This window comes from Adiantum capillus-veneris, chromosome 9 (assembly GCF_014529385.1).
Source record: "Adiantum capillus-veneris isolate H3 chromosome 9, ASM1452938v2, whole genome shotgun sequence".
NCBI classification, from domain to species: domain Eukaryota; kingdom Viridiplantae; phylum Streptophyta; class Polypodiopsida; order Polypodiales; family Pteridaceae; genus Adiantum; species Adiantum capillus-veneris.
In genome coordinates this window covers 55990813-56007786 of record NC_140939.1, presented here as the reverse complement: position 1 = coordinate 56007786, position 16974 = coordinate 55990813, and the positions used below count along the sequence as shown (strand labels likewise).

General features: G+C 45.7%; 2 pseudogenes; both read right to left on the bottom strand.

The window, feature by feature from the left end:
- Positions 1-4219: 4219 nt before the first annotated feature.
- Positions 4220-5996, bottom strand: LOC147450511 (uncharacterized; annotated as a pseudogene).
- Positions 5997-6103: 107 nt separating this feature from the next.
- On the bottom strand, positions 6104-7859 carry LOC147450510 (uncharacterized; annotated as a pseudogene).
- Between the last annotated feature and the right edge of the window lie 9115 nt (positions 7860-16974).

Sequence of the window (16974 nt, the reverse complement as noted above, 5' to 3'; positions counted from 1 at the left end):
ACATGGGGCCAATGGTAAAGGGGTCCAAATGAGAGATGGCATGTCAAAGAGCAAGGCTAGCTAATGGAGCTTAAAGTCCTTAGGGTTAGCTTCATTAAATACCTCCAAAGGTTAGTGTTTAAAGTCCTTTGACCTTAGGCAAGCTAGGGTTGAGCTTGAGGTGGGAACCCGGCCCAATCTTGAGGTGCTTGTTGTGCTTGCTGACTAAGGTGCTTGAGGTGCTTCCTGAGTAAGGTGCTTGAGGTGCTTCTCATGCTTGATGGCTAAGGTGCTTGAGGTGCTTAATGACTAAGGTGCTAAGGTGCTCCATGACTAAGGTGCTTGAGGGGGTAAGGTGTTCAAAGAGTCAAAGATATCCCTACTCATGAGGGGGCGAGCCCTCTTTGTAGGAGCTAGAGAGAGCACACACAGCCTATTGGTTAGCCTCCCAAGGGGTCCAATGATAACTTAGTTAATTCGATTAATTGTTTATGCATTTATCAAGTCCTCTCTCAAAGGGGAAAGGGGGACACTTGTCCCAAGGCTAGCATACTTGCTTGATATGCACTAAGCATGTGATTGGCCAGGTTTGAGGAGGTCCAATCAAGTGTAAGATGGTGCTAGAAGAGGGGGTCGACCAAAGCAAGGAGGGGGCTAGCTTGGGGGGTTTATACTGTGTGTGTGTGTGTGTGTGTGTGTGTGTGTGTGTGTGTGTGTGTGTGTGCGGGTCTGTAAAGTGCAAGAGCTTCATCTCCTTCTCCAAGTTGGTAGAGAAGTTGAGAGCCTACACCAACACTCTTGGCTATGGAATGCAAATCCAACCAAGAGCCATGCTCCAATGCTTAAGCTTGCCATCTTCTCCATCTTCATTACTATGCTATTATGTATGCTAAGCAGAAGAGCGATGATAAGTGAGAAACCATTTCTTTCTCCTATGAATGTTTCTTCTTTCTCTTTCCTACCCTCATTCCCCACTAGCTCTCTCCACCTTTGAAGGTGTTTGAGGCCTTGGGACTGAGACTAGGGATGGTTAATGCTTTTTACAAAGTCTAAGTTATGATCATGATGCATGAAGCTTTCCATCTTCATTGTATCACCTAGGTCACAAGTAACACAAAGATTGTATTATACCAAGTCTCTCTTGATGGGAGAATCTATAACACAAAAGCCCATTGGAGGGGGACCGGCTTCACATAAATCTGATCCTCAACTGTTGTCAAGTTCTCTAAACTCTCTCTCTCTCTTGTAAAAGTATTATTCATGCCAAGTTAATTAAGTACTATGGTTATGTTGCTACCGCTAATTAAGTTCACCCTCTATGTTCTCAAAGTAGTCTTACAAAAAGGCTCACTCTAATTCTCTTAATTCCGCTATTCTCAAAGTTCATAGGCCATTTCCATTACAATTGTACATTGATGCACACAACGTCAATAAAAGCTAGTCAATGTTTTTGGGGTATCTTTTTGGCGCTTGCTTCTTTTTGTTGGAAGGTCTCTTTTTTAGAGCAGATGGAGCGTTATTGTTGTGGATTACTCAAATAGATCCAACAATACTATTTGACACAAAAATTCAAGAGCATTTAACAACTCATGGAACATGCGATAGACAATCTCTCCATGCATTGAGGCTCCTTGACTTATGCAACGGGCAAGCCAATGTCCAAGTCATCTGAGAAAGACTTTTTCAAGGAGAAGAAGAAAGGCAAGAAGTAGAAGAAATCCATAGGGCCTAAGTTGACAGTAGAGCAACGTGCATAATACTTCAAAGAGGGCAAGTGTTGTGGTTGTGGAGAAGTTGAACATATTCTAGCTAAGTGTCCAAAGAAAGAATCGAAGTAGAAGCCAAAGGATAAACCAAAGAGTTTTGAAGCGACAGATGAGCAAGCAAAGAAAGAAAAGACAAAGGCAGAGGACTTGTTATGGATTTTGTGGGGAGACCTTAGGCCATGGGGATGAGAGTACCAAGCTCTGCAAAGCGTGAGACAAAGTACAAGATCAAGAGGCCTTAATATTTTTTTATGGAGAAGCTAGGGCCAATTTCACCGGAATGGGTAGCTCAACTAGGAATTACGCTTGAAGAAATGGGACCACAAATGGATGCAATTCTAGCGGCACTAGGGTACAACATCACCATTACACCTATCACTAGGGTACAACCTTATGTGCATGTGGACAAGCTGTAACTCCTACACCTAGGGTTAAGGACGACCTAGGAAGTGTTATGACACCTTTGTGAGCTAGTACATAGGACGTGCATGTATGCACTTTAGCGTAGTTGCATACTCTCTTATTGCACATGAGCACATCCGGTGTTTGCTATATGTAGGCACTCGGAAGATAGTCTAGTATAATATCATGCCTAGGTAGTTAGTTGCATGGGAAGCACCTCTTATTAAGGATTCTTTAGCTTATTAATAAGTGACAGTTCAACATTATTTTATGAAGTCGTGGGGCTTGACATCTGACTGCTCGACCCAGCTTTCAGATGGTATATAAGACCCCCCCATAGAGGCATATGTTTAGATGCCAGGCCAAAGGCAGCAGTAACCTCTAGCATTTTCAACCATCAACACTCATGGCGTTTCCTGTCACCCGGCTTTTTGGAAACACCCTCAAACTTAATGTTTTTATCCTCAGCTTGTATATCACTCAACGATTTCAGATTTCAGCCTTCAAGCCTAGCGTTTTCAGTTTTCAGCCCTTAGCCTCGCAGATCCAAGCATCCACAACCAAATCCCATCAACATCTCATCATCTAGATCCAATGTATTAGCATTTGTGCTATCGGAGGCAAATACCTCTCTAGTGATAGAGAGAGGGACCCTTGGAGGGAGGTTTGGGACCCCAATCTAGCGTTAGTCTTCTTTCTCTGTCGTCACTCACAAAACCCTCAATCAATATCACTCTGAAGTGATTTGCATATCTTATGAAGCAAAAGGAACTCTTATGAAGTAAAAGGAACCTACTAAGACATCCCTTAATGTACATCACACCCCTCAAGACGCATGTAATGTGCAACGGAAGTGATTTACGGTGATAACTCAGGATGAGCGCTCAATGCGACCAAATACTACTTTGTTGGCTGCACCAACAAAGACATGGGAGTGTAAACCATGGTGATGGGAGTATAAGACATGGCTGCAAAAGTGAGAGCTACATGAGGGGGAGAGCAAGATGACCGCCAAAGCCAAAGCGAGATGAGGCCAAGCTAAAGTGAGATGAGCATGTGCAACGAGGACGAGAGAGAGAGAGAGAGAGAGAGAGAGAGAGAGAGAGAGAGAGAGAGAGAGAGAGAGAGAGAGAGAGAGAGAGAGAGAGAGAGAGAGAGAGAGAGAGAGAGAGAGAGAGAGAGAGAGAGAGAGAGAGAGAGAGAGAGAGAGAGAGATGAAACGAAATGAAATGTTATATTAACGTCTTCAAAAGGCCAAAGTGACCAATGAGACCAGAAAGTTACAATGTGGTGGATCTGATACAAAGTCAGAGTAACAACATGACAAAATAAAATACTATGGAATCCTAAACTGGTAGGTGTGAACTAAGCAGCTAGTTGGGATAGCTAGATCACAAGAGATCCAGCATCGATCGCTGGCGGATCTCATCAATCTCCTCCATGGTCAATAGTCTGACTGGGCGTCGTGCATGTGGGGCCAAAGTGATCCAAATCCTCTGATGCAGCCTCCGTCGATGATATTTAGTCCTCCGCAGTCGTGGGCATTTGGATCTCCCTAACTCGGTCGCTCGGTCGATCAATGTGCACGAGAGAGAGAAGAAGAAGAAGAAGAAGAGAGTTTTAACGTCGTAGGAAACTATTCCAAGAGACCTTAAAGATCTAGCTCGGTCGCTCGGTCGATCAGTGTGCACGAGAGAGAGAGAGAGAGAGAGAGAGAGAGAGAGAGAGAGAGAGAGAGAGAGAGAGAGAGAGAGAGAGAGAGAGAGAGAGAGAGAGAGAGAGAGAGAGAGAGAAAGCTTTATTTACGTCTACTAAAGGCCAAAGTTGGCCTATGAGACCAAATCATATACAAAAGTGGTGATCTGGGTGTCGGTAAAATGAGAGAAAAGAAAGAATAAACCGATTGTGCCTACTGTGAATGAGTATGAGAGTGGGTGGTAGCTCCGACTCCACGGATAGTGGCTACCCTATGTGTGCAGCATAGCAGTATAGGCACATGTGTGTAGCTCTGTCACAGCAGAAAATGACTACACAATATAATACAAGGCCACATGATGGTGGGCAATGTCTCGCTAAAAGCATACTATAGGGGGTGGGTGGAGAATGTCATACATAGGGGAGGGTGGTCGAAGAGCCTCCTGCAGCCTGGTGGTCCAATGCGTAGATGCATACCTCATCTCCAGGTGGTGCTGATGTAGTGCCCGTATCCTCAATACCTCGTCGTGATGTGGTCGCCGTCTCAGATAGCCAGGGACTCGTGGTCTACGACGCGCTCTCTGGGTGTCGGCCTGTTGAAGCGTGAGCCCGCTCGTGTGAGTCGGAGGTCTCTGGCTAGACACCTCTCGCTGGAAGAACTATGTAATAGTCCACTGTGTACTCGCACCTCCCTGCTGTAGTGGCTGTAGAATGTGCTCACGCATGCTAAAAGCAGTGGTCAGGAAGCGGCCTAGCTGGATCTGGTCACTCCTCGCTATACACTGCTGGAGTGTATCCTCTATGACAAACTGAACTCTGAGCTTTGAGTAAGCTGGGCATCTCACCATGAAGTGCTCCTCGCTCTCCACCTCTATATGACAAATGGGACATATACGCTTATCTCGGGGGTATGCCTCTGGCTCTGCCCCTCTCAATCTCCAAGTGGTGCGAGGACACTCTAAGCTGCCCAATGGCCACCCGAAGGTGATGTGGCATATATCTTTGCATGTATAAGGGGGTCTCAATGAACCCCTGCTCTGATAGCTATAGAAAATGCTCGCGGTAATGTAGCATTTTCGATGGTAGCTCATGTCCTGGGTCAACCCATGTCCTCTAAATGTAGGTGTGCCATATCTCCTGTCTAATGACCCTATTCCTCTCAGATCGTGTGAGGGAATAGGTGGGGGCCTGAGTGTCGTACTGTAGTGGCGGCAGTCTATCAATATCCAGTCCTTGAGAAGAAAACCAATCCCGTGTCTGAGCATACCATGAGGTCCTATCCCCTACAAATGCCATGTCCTGTGATGCCGAGAAGGCTCCGTATGCAATACGATCTCTGTCCATGCTCTGAAGTCTGTGCAGCATGCATATAGTCTGAAAAAGTGCCTCAACCAGCATAGGTGGTGCAGCAAGCTCGGCTCGAATGATGTCATGTGGTACTGAGGGCTTACTGCGAATGAGTCTAGAGATCATGAGTATCTGTGGTCGCTCCACTAGAGTCCATACAGAAGCAGCTAGCCCTGGTCCCCATATCGTAGCCCCATACATAAGTGCTGGTGTGACCAGTGTATCAAACAACCACCCCTTTGTACGGGGCTCCTGAAAGTGTGCATGATAGCACTGTCTCTCCATCAATGCCAGTGTTGAATACCCTGTAGTGATTCTGTCTCTAGCTACCTGTGCCATCGAGAATGCCCTTGATGCTGCTGTGAAGGTCACGCCAAGGTAAACATATGACCTTGTAATCTCAATGCTCCCTCCTGCTGCTATAAATGCACTCTGCCTCCTGACCTGTGCTGAAGTATGAAAGATAAGAACCTTGGTTTTACCAAGGTTCACCGAAAGCCCTCGTTGTAAGCAAAAATCATCAAGCGCTCAAAGATGTCGTTGTAGCCCCTCAGCAAACTCTACTACTAGCACTATGTCATCCGCGTAGAGCAATATGTGTACTGTAGCCCCGCCTATCTCCACTCCATCTCCTCCTCTGTGCTGAATGAAGTCCACAATCTCATCAATATAGAGTCCAAATAGTGTAGGTGAAAGAGGGCACCCCTGTTTCACCCCAATGGTGCTAAGAAGAGTGTCTAATATACCTCCTGGACATCTGACTCTGCCAGAAACATGCTCATACAATGCATATATCCCCCAAATCATCTCCTCACCCACACCCAGATCCATCAGTCGTCTGAATAACCTCTCTCTAGGTACTGTGTCAAAAGCTTTGCGGAAGTCCACAAAGCAGCAATACAATCTCCTCTTCTTCACTCGCGTCTGATCAATCAGACATCTAAGAGTGAAGATATGGTCTATGGTAGAGAAAGACCGCCGAAATCCTGCCTGGCCTGGAGCTCTAAGACCCTCCGTCTCGGCTAGAGTGCTCAATGCCTCCTCCAATACTGCTCCATATAACTTGGCCAGCATGGGCCCTATCATTATAGTGCGATATGTGCCCGGGTCCATAACATCCCCTGACTTGTGGATAGGCACAATGGTATGCTCTGTCCACGAGTCCGGGAATCCCTCTACTAGAGCCCTGTTGAAGAGGTGAGCAATAAGTGGTGCTAGGGTATCTCTCCCATAAATCAAATGCTCTGCCTGTAATCCAGACTGATCTCTGGCTCGTCCATGCTGGACGTGTGAGATGGCTCTGCTCACCATATGAGATGTAAAGAATGATGCTGTAATCGGCCGTGGTCTCTGTGGTGTGGGTATAGGTGGCTGCCCTGGTATCTGGTAGAGGCGCTCTGCATAATCATGCCAAAGGTGAGGATCATGTATAGGTGTCGAGCGCCCTCGCTCGCGGATGCGTCGCTAGGCCTCTCCACTATCTCTACTCATGAGCAAGTGATATAACTCCCAATACTGGCGTTCTTCCTATTCCCGTTTTTACGGCGGATAAGGGACTGCATGCGCCTCTGTGCCTGTCTGTGTGTGATCTCGCCACGAGCCTCTGCTGCGCGAAGACCTCTGCGGGGCTCCCGGAAATCATCATCATACCAGCCATTCTGTGGCATAGACCCCACTCGAGATGGGTGTGTGTGAGTGCTATGAGGAAAACTATGAAGAGCTGAATCATGGAGAATCTGTGTGAATTGTGTGGTAAGTGTGTCGAGTGGGGCATGAGGGTCAAGGGAGAGCAAGCGTGAGTGGAGATGATCAATGTAGACATGTGAGAGCTCATGAGTAAAGTGGATCGTGGTGTGAGTGTGTAGGAGGTGGAGTGTCAAGTGAGACGGAGGATGAGAGTGCAAAGCTAAGAAAGGTGTGGTCAGCTCCCAGTGGGCAGCGTTCAATACTGAATGACTGTAATAAGTGTGCAGCAGATAGAGGTCCCAAGATGTAATCCACAGTGCTCCCCCCTCCTCCATGTGGGAAGCAAGTCAGTCCGGTAGAATCTGACCATCGATGCATCCCGTTATAAATAACGAGATGATGTCTACTGCCCAACTCTAGAAGGTATCTACCATATCCTGTGGTATCCTGGCCTGTGTCGTCTGAAGATCTGTCGATCCCCATCTCCTCCGGGTCAAGAGTCCTCATAATATCGGGCTGCTCCATGTCATATATCCCACACTGTCTGGTCTGGGTGCGGTCGTTGAAGTCCCCCATGAGGAAGACTTCTCCGAGTGTGGAGTAATGTAGGATATCCTCCGATAGAGACGCGTATGGGGAGTCACTATCTCTGACCTGTCCAGCACCCTCCTGACCCACGTATCTAGATCCACATGGAGGAAAATAGCAAATGGCTAGATAAATCCATCTCTGATGTGATATCTCTAGACGTACCCATATATATCTAGCCTCCTCATCCCTGCTCATGATCTGAATGTGACTCTGTAGAGTATGTCTAAATAAAATAGCCACTCCCCCCGACCCTCTAGCTGTACTCTGGCGTGTAGTATGCCTGAAAGCTGACTCCCACTGGAATCCGGTAATACGAGGTAGTCCCCTCTCCAGGCTCTCATGAGTCTCTGTGATACATATGAAATCATGCCCCTCCATGACCTCCTCTAGCATGTCTGGCCGCGTCCATAGAGAGCCATTGCAGTTCCATACTACTCCTCTAATCAATATCTCCGGTGGTACTGATGTCTCATAGGCCACGTGGCCCTATTTAGTAGGGCGACCATCGATAAAGACCCTACCATCACGGTAGAAGGCCTTTCTGCCCTCCCTACTGGCCTGTAGGATCTGGGGCATGCATGCTTTCCTATGCTCAATTTGCATCCTGGTCAAGTCCTCATCCATAGATATGGTCTCGCTGGGCCTCCCACGTAGTATGGCTCGCTTTCGAAAGAAAGCAACTCTGTCCTCCTGAGACTGCATCTGTAAAATAAGAGCTCTAGATCTAGTTGCATCTTTCCCTGCCCTCCAGACCCGTGTGAATGGCATGGTCGTGTATCCCATGCTCCGACAAAACTCCTGCACATCTGAATCAGGTGAAGCCCCTTCTGGGAGTCCAGTAATACGCACGTTTAGCCTGGGTGCATAACGTAGCTTCTCCTCTTCCAGTGTGTCCTTGTTAACCCTCACGGCACACGGACACCCTATCGTCTACGATGGACGTGTATTATGTATTTGGTAGAGTCAGGTACCGGGCTTGTCGGACCAATAGGGAAAGGTAGAGTGATCGTCGATGAGAGGCGCACTTTAACTTGGACATTCAAGGGATTAGTTGGTTAAGCATGGGCGCCCAAGTGTGAATGGGGTGAGCTCCTATAAAAGCCAACTAAACCTAATTTTTACTCATTCTCTCATTTGTGCAATTGAAGAGTGCTCTTGCTCCATCTCCATCTTCTTCTTCTTCACCTCCTTGTGTGTGTGTGTGTGTGTGTGAGAGAGAGAGAGAGAGAGAGGGAGAGTGTGTGTGCGATCGAGCATTACGAAGGCACGACGGCGGCGAAGCGGTTGAGCGCGGCACGACTGCAGCTTCTTCTTCATCGCGGCGAGGAATCCACCACGAAGGCGAGCGTAGAGCGGTGAGTGACACACCCTTTGTTTTCTTGAGCTTGCTAGTTTAGGCTTGTTGTGTGCTTGGAGCCGTTTGTGGCTCGCATACGGTGTATTGGCAAGTCCCTTGCTTCGACAGTGCGGCAAGGAGCGCACATTTTTGGCGCCGCTGCCCGGGATATGCCCTACACTAAGCTCGGTTAGCACTTTACGCTTCCTTGTGGTGCAATTTCTATCGTAGGAAAGGCAGGGAAGGAGTGTGTGGAGATTTCTGTTTTTTGCGTTTTCTGCATTTGCTGTCAAGTTTCAATTTTTGCTATTGTCTGCGTTTTTTCAATTTCTGCAATTTCTGCATTTTCAAGTTCGGCGTTTTCAATTTTTGCAATTTTCTGCATTTCTGCGTTTTTTTTAAATTTCTGCATTTTTTGCATTTCTGCGTTTTTTCTGCAATTTCTGCAATTTCTGCATTTCTGCGTTTTTCAATTTTCTGCATTTCTGCATTTTCAATTTCTGCGTTTTCAAATTCTGTATTTTTTGCATTTTAAAAAAAATAATAATAATAATAAATTTTGAAAAAAAAAATTCTGAAAAAAATAATAATAATCATAATTTCGGAAATTAAAAACGCGAGTGAGCGGGCGGCGAAATTTTTCGAAAATAAAAAACGTGACTCTTAAAACGGACGGGTTGGTTTGTATAAAAGATAGATCGGGATCGGGATCATTTTCCCAAGCCCAAGCCCAAGCCCAAGCCCAAGCCCAGGCCCAGGTCTCAGTCCTATGATATATACTAGACTCACTCTTATATATATACCCTACTCCCTCAAGAGAGAATGAGAGCATGTGGGACAAGTCCTCCACTCTCCTCCTTTCTCTTCCCACTTGCACCCTTAGACTTTCTAGTTTGGGCCTAGTTCCCTATTGGAAATTGACAGTTTTAGGGATTCCGAGGGCATAGAGTGACCAAACGGAGGGCTGTAAAGCACGGCACGACCCTCTGACCGATACGCTCGTTTCGAGCTATCACACGGCCCATTCCACGACACGCTCTAAAAAATCTAGCAAAAAAACAAACAAAAAACACGCTAAAAACTAGTCACAAGGCCTCCTAGAGCAGCTTTTTGACACCTTAGGGTATCAAAAGCACATGCACTTACGCTCTGGGCGGGTGCTAGAACACGAGCATATTGAGGGTGCCTCTGTTCATACGGACACCCATTACCCATCCACGATAAGCTCTAGACTCTCAGCGGGGACACAAGGTAGCACCACCCAAGACCCTAAAATAGCCGCTAGTGATTCCTCCTCCGACTCAGAAATCATGGAAGCATACCCTACCCAAAACACTGAGAGAGAAGGCCATGCACCTCCCGAAGCTCCACAGCCTAGTACTAGTATGTTTAGCCGTTTCATGGAAACATTAGGTAGAGCTACTCGCTCGGAACCTGATGCAAATGAAGCACACGAAGGGGGTGGGGAAGTGGACTCTCCTTTCACATCGCACGTGGACCCCACACCCCCAAAGAGTGTCCATGTGGATATCCTACCAACTTCTTACCAAGAAGGCCCTGTTGAGCTGCCTCCTTCAGAAGTTCCCTCTAGAGTACCGTTGGTGACAAGTAAAACCACGGGGAGCAACATTGCTTCTACCTCACAAGAAACCGTTAACACGTTGACTCTAGAAGGATTGTTCATTAATGATCATTGGACATACGACCTCCACACTGAGGTGTTGACGGATCTACACTCTGGCCACGCCTACCATGTAGGATGGATAGAGATTGTACAATCCACTTCTAGTGCCACGAGCATCGAAGATCAACAGAAAATGATCTGTAATGTTATCCATGGCATTATTCAATCAGAAAGGCAAAACCGAGGGGTAAATATACTCTCAACTGGCCCCATGAGATTTCTGGATACGAGCAAGGCTCAACAGCCTACTCTATCACAAATGGAGACTCCTCTAATGAGCCCCATGGACCCATCTTACGTCATTTCACCTGGGGTCTCTATGCAATCTGAGCCTCCGAGCGAAAACTTTAGCTTCCCTAACTTGGCTCAACCCTCTATTAAGGAAAACCCAATGCTCACTCCAGGGATAAGCCTGACAGAGAATGTACCTATGACATCTACGGTTAGCGCAGTGCCACTACCTAGTGTCGTAGTACCTAATATGGGGCCTCGACCATATGTGCCTCTAGCCCCTTATGCACACATGGCCCCCACACCTCCAATTGTACCACTTGCTTATGCTCCTCGAGTGCCGCTCCCTAGCTCTTATCCGAGTGGACCTATGCCCGGTTATGTTCCATATCCTGCATCATCCACACATATGCCAAGACCGGTACCCGTTCCTCTCCCACATATGATTCCAAGAGTACCTCCAACGGCCCTACCTCCTCACATAGGTGACTTGGCAGCGTTTGCTCAAACCATAGGTCGATCTATCGCGGAAAATATGTGTCACGCATCTGATAGAGAGCTTAGAAGTAAGGCAGTACAAATTGCCAAACTCACGCAAAAATTCAATGGGGACGAAGATGCTAGAAAACACATTGAAGTGTTTGAACAAGTATGTGATTCCTTAGGGGAACGCAACGAGCTACATAAGTGCAATGCATTAAGCTTGACATTAAGTGGGAAGGCTGGAGATTGGTATAGAACCCTAAGGGTGGACGAGAAAACAATCTACCCTACCCTTCGAAGGTTGTTTCTAAAGGAGTACATACGAGAAGGTGTGCTTTGGGGTGTAGCATCTCAGCTACAGAAGGCCGAACGTAAGGAAGGAGAGTCAGTAAGGGACTTCATTAGTCGTCTAAAGCACTTAAACTCTCGCTGCCCTATAAATGAGCGCTTCAACAATAACCAACTGCTTGATCGATTCATCCGAGGGTTGAGGAATGAAGGAATCTATAATGGACTAGTGATTAGAGGTATCACAACCTGGGAAGATGTCACTGCCAATGCAATCCAATTAGAGGACAACTTGATGATAGCAGGCATGAGGGTGTCTACTGACACGAGATCCACTAGCTCACAAGCCATTGAGTATGAACCCATGACTGCAAAGCCCATTGCCAATGAGCCAAAGGTATTTGAGACATTCTTGACAGACCTCACCAAGGCAATCCAAGAGTCTCTTAAGGATAATCGACCCCCTCAAAATAGTCACATGTATCCAAGAAGGGAGCAACAATGGTGTTCCATTTGCTTAGGTCCACATAGCACTAGTGAGTGCCCTACGTTTAGAGTAAAATTTAATGGAACTTGCAACGCATGTGGTAGGTATGGTCACCAAGCTAAGGATTGTTTAATGATCAAACGTATGATGGCAAATAGACCACCTGTAGCCTGGACGGATGCACCTCGAGCTCTTGTATTGATGCCTACTCCACCTGTTGAGCAACTACCGCAACACATGGTCCCTAGATCTCAAAATGTTGTACAAGCTACACCGCTACCACCTCCTGTGCTAGGACCGCAGCCCCCGCATCCAAGAGTCGCCCCTATGAACCAAGTGGGTTGCGAGCCATCTAATGCTTATGCAGATGGTTGTGAGGAGGAAATAGACACTAGTATTGCCTACGGACTTGATACATTGGAAGAGTGTCCTATATACTACATGGAAGATTGTTGGGGACAAGTCAAGCCGGTTTATCAAGCTGCTGCTCTCGCATCCAGAGGTCAAAATATCAACACCCAGGCTAGAAGGCCACCTCTTCAATGCTACGAGTGTGGTGGACCACATCGAGTAGCGGAGTGCCCTATTAGGCTGCAAAAGAATGCTGCACAGATGCAAATGAATCAAGGGAGCACGTCTGCAATGCCAATACTCACATGTAATCGTTGTGGCATAGATCACTTGATTGCCCAATGCCCCTATAACCCAAATGCGCCTAAAATCACACCCCTGAATTTGGTCGAAATTGCTAGTGTGACATCGCCAATACCACCCGTCGCACCCGCTTATGCGATTACACGGTCCATGCTTCAAGGGCAAGGACATATCCTCGAAGAGAGAGATACCGCGTCAGTTATCCAAGCAAAGAAAAAGAAGACACGAAGGAAGAAGTCGCAGAATACGGAAAATTCAAAGCCAAGTTCCAAAACAAACATAGGAACAGGAGATGACCCCGTGTATATGAATGACCTCGAGGATGATTCAGATTCAGTCGAGACAATGGAGACTAGAACCAATACCACAAAGGGAAAGACCGACAAAGAAAACCGTAACATGGAACCAAATGAAAACCGAATAAGAGAAAACCATAAAGAGCCTCTGAAAACACCACAAGTGTTTCCAAATCTAATCCAAGACCCCCAAGATAAACCGCAGGGGCAAAAAGGGAAGAATCGTAAAAAGAAGATTGGGACGTACCCAAACCCAGTAGACGAGATTGAGCAGGTGAAACATCTAAGAGGTTTAGTGGAGGAGACTCAAAGGAAACTAGAACCAGAACCCATGCAGGTCAAAATTCATGACACAGTGTTTCCCACGCAAGTTCATCCACCCCACATGAACCATAGACCGTTAGCCATATCTAGTATCATCCAAGAAGGGAGTGAGGACGGGACATCAGAAAGTGAGCATACACCCTTCTTGTTGGAAAGGATGTTTAACGAAGGTATACCTGATCCCATTGAGGAATATGAGATTCCATCCTCACCAGTTCCTAGTCAAGGACCTACACCCTGCAAAACGCCAATGAATGTTGCCAAACTAGTGGACTTCATGTCTTCTGAGGTCCGAACCACGATCATAGCAAAGCTGTATGGAGATCCTGAGTTATTCCTTGCACTTCGAGCATTCCTTAATGGAGAGCTACGAACGGGATTACCGCAGTTTGCGCAACCAAATAGGCGTGACTCGATTATGATTAATGAGGAAAATCATGTGCAATCATTTGACTTAGATGGACACGAGTCTGTGATCGAGGTACCCATTAACGAATTAGGGCAGTATTTTGAAGGCGACGAGTCTAATGCGACCCTACCCATCACTACCAAGGGATTAACTATAAAGGGAATTCTTGATGGTGGTGCGGGAGTTAGCATCGTTACAAAAGATTGTTGGGAATCCATGGGAAAACCCCGCCTCAGTGTTACTAACATTGTGGTAAAGATGGCAAATGGTACCATAGCCAAACCTATGGGGATGCTCAAGGATCTTAAGATCAAAGTTCTAGGACACAAGGTACGACATACGTTCATTGTAATGGATTTCTCTAAACACCTTATGTCATATGAAATGATTTTAGGACGACCATTCATGAGGGAAGCACAAATGGTTCACGATTGGTCTAAAAATCATGTCTATTTGCAATTCCAAGACTCTGTCCTTAGAGTGGATTTGGTGACTGGTAAGGTACACCCCTTAGGGAGTAAAACCATTATTGATCATCGCTCTGACACCACAGTTCACTCGGCCCCACTACAATATTGTTACACTTGTAAGAAGGATACAGACATTGGCCAAGATTCTCCTTACATGGATGTGTTACCGGGTATGACGGAATCAGACAATGTGGATTGGGTCCACCTAGCATCAACCATAGACACTTGGGGAAATAGGGGGACGACCTGGGTAACACCTGAGGGGGATGAAATGCCTATACCCTTAAATATGCTACAAGCAATGCATATCGCTTCCGACAAGACTCATCCTAATGTAACGAAGAAAACATACAAGTGGGTCCCTAAAGCTTCTTTAGTGACCATAGCTAGTGCTAAAAAACAGAAGCCTTGTAAGAAACGTACCACTCGCTCCAATAAAAGTAAGAAAATGTTGCGATGGATCCCTAAACGACTATTGGAAGTCCAAGGCTACTATCAAGGAAATGATCAAATCTGGGTGCCAAAACGTAGATTGTGCTCTTACCTATCACCTGACCCAAGTGAGCCCAATCCCGTAGCTCCAAAACGAATCAATGATCGTGGAAAGAAAAAAATCACAGAATGCTACACACCCGCTCCCGAGCTAGTTTGGGTACCAAAGAAAGAACGATTTGTTCCACCTAGCTCAGGAAGGGGGGAGTCCCATGAAGCTTCTAGCTCCTCATGTAATACATCCATAGAGGTAAAAGCTTCTACACAGCCTCCATCTATAGTAGTGGACCTCCATGAAGCTACAAAAGAATCCACACCTCCCAGTGTTCAAGAATCACCTGATAAACCACTTCAAGTTCGATCCTGGGAGAGTACCTTACCACCCTTGCAGCTTGACAAGGCACCTAGGGTAATAGAAAACTAATGGCAAAAATCCTCACCTATTACCAACTGGAACAATTGGTTTCAAAGGGTGACAAGCTCATTTCAAACGGTATGATCTACCCAAGGAAGGGGGGAGTGTTTGCTGACAGTCATCATTCATTTGTTTCCCTCTCAACCTTTTTCCCTGACCTCTCAATCTCCGATCTTAGGGAATGTACATATAAAGCTTTATACTCACAAAAAAAATATAAAAATAAAGAGCAAGAGCAATTAGCAAACGAGTATGCACATTAAAAGTCAAAACATTGACTCAGACCTACACATGTCACATCTGGTACAGTGAAACAGAAACCTATGCCATAAAACACCTTTGATCCTCATCACTTGAATGATGGAGGGTAGGTAAGATTAGTACGATAGGAGTGTTTCTGTTTTAGAGTTGAGTGATTAGCAAAGTTCTCTTTTCCCACTAATGTGCCTCCTGGAGGTATTCCTTTTGTTTCCTAGTGTGTACAGGAGCGTGTTGCTATTGATAGGATTTGGACCTTCATGGAACCTTTCTCTCGTTCACACTTCAAATCAAGCGCGACCATCGACACAAACAGGTGTTTTTTGTCCATTAGCATTGCCCTTATCTTTTTGCATCTATGATTGTCTGCTTTGATTGTGATTGGTAGCATAATATTCAGCGCATTGGCTTAGTATCAAACATTTAATTCAATGCAATCTTTTGTCATAATCACTTGTATAGGTTTAAAAATCAAGCAGTCCGACTAAGCTAGTTTGACCAAGTTAGGTATTAGAAATCTTCTCTTAATACCATGGGGAATGCCTTCCTAATAAGCAATGGTTACTTAGGTTCTTAATCCGATTTAGGCAGCATTGTATGAAATGTACTAGGGCTTTCTAGTGGGCTTAACCCTATCGACCTTTAGCTTAAGTATTATAAAGGGAGTTTACTAATGTGATGAGCCTGGGGAGTGTAACAATGTTATATGACCCCCCAAAGTTACAAAATTAAAATGATGAAAATGAACAAGCAAAAAATCAAAGTGCCACAATGTAACATTTTAAGCTGGAAGAGAAATCTCGGCTTGATTTGGTACTTCACTCACATGTATCGCCTATGGTACTAGAGCCCTAGAGGTTCCCAGTGTGGGCGCTTTTCCTTGAAAAGCAAAAAACCCAAGGCATACAAAATAAGCACACACATCATAATTGAATCAATGTGAAAAGACTTTGGGGGGTCAAAGAAAAAGTAATCAGACAGGCGATGATTTCATGAGAAATTCCTTTTATGGTAGCTTAACTACAAGGTTTTCTAGATATAGCCTCTAGTCAGCCCTCGAACATGAATACTTGGCTCTCGCGATTAAACAACTTAATTGACCACAGAAAATTAAGAAGCTTACCCATGGTATTAATATTCGATCTCTAGTGCCTTTCGACCGTCAAATTAGCGACCCCAGACTTGTTTAATTTTTTACCTTTACATCTGTTTATGCATTTGATTACATTGCAATTTAATGTTCATTGCTACCAAATTGTTTGAAATTCTTTTACCAATCAATTTGTCTACCTAAAACTGCATATGCTTTTTAAGAGAATGCAATTACTGTGCCAATGCTGTTTGATTTTGCAGTGACTGAAGAAGGCTAAGGACATTCATCTCAAATGCTCTTCCACCTCGACGAACCAGCTTCAACTCAATAGCTTCCGAGGACGGAATCTACATCAGGAAGGGGGGCATGTTAACCCTCACGGCACACGGACACCCTATCGCCTACGATGGACGTGTATTATGTATTTGGTAGAGTCAGGTACCGGGCTTGTCGGACCAATAGGGAAAGGTAGAGTGATCGTCGATGAGAGGCGCACTTTAACTTGGACATTCAAGGGATTAGTTGGTTAAGCATGGGCGCCCAAGTGTGAATGGGGTGAGCTCCTATAAAAGCCAACTAAACCTAATT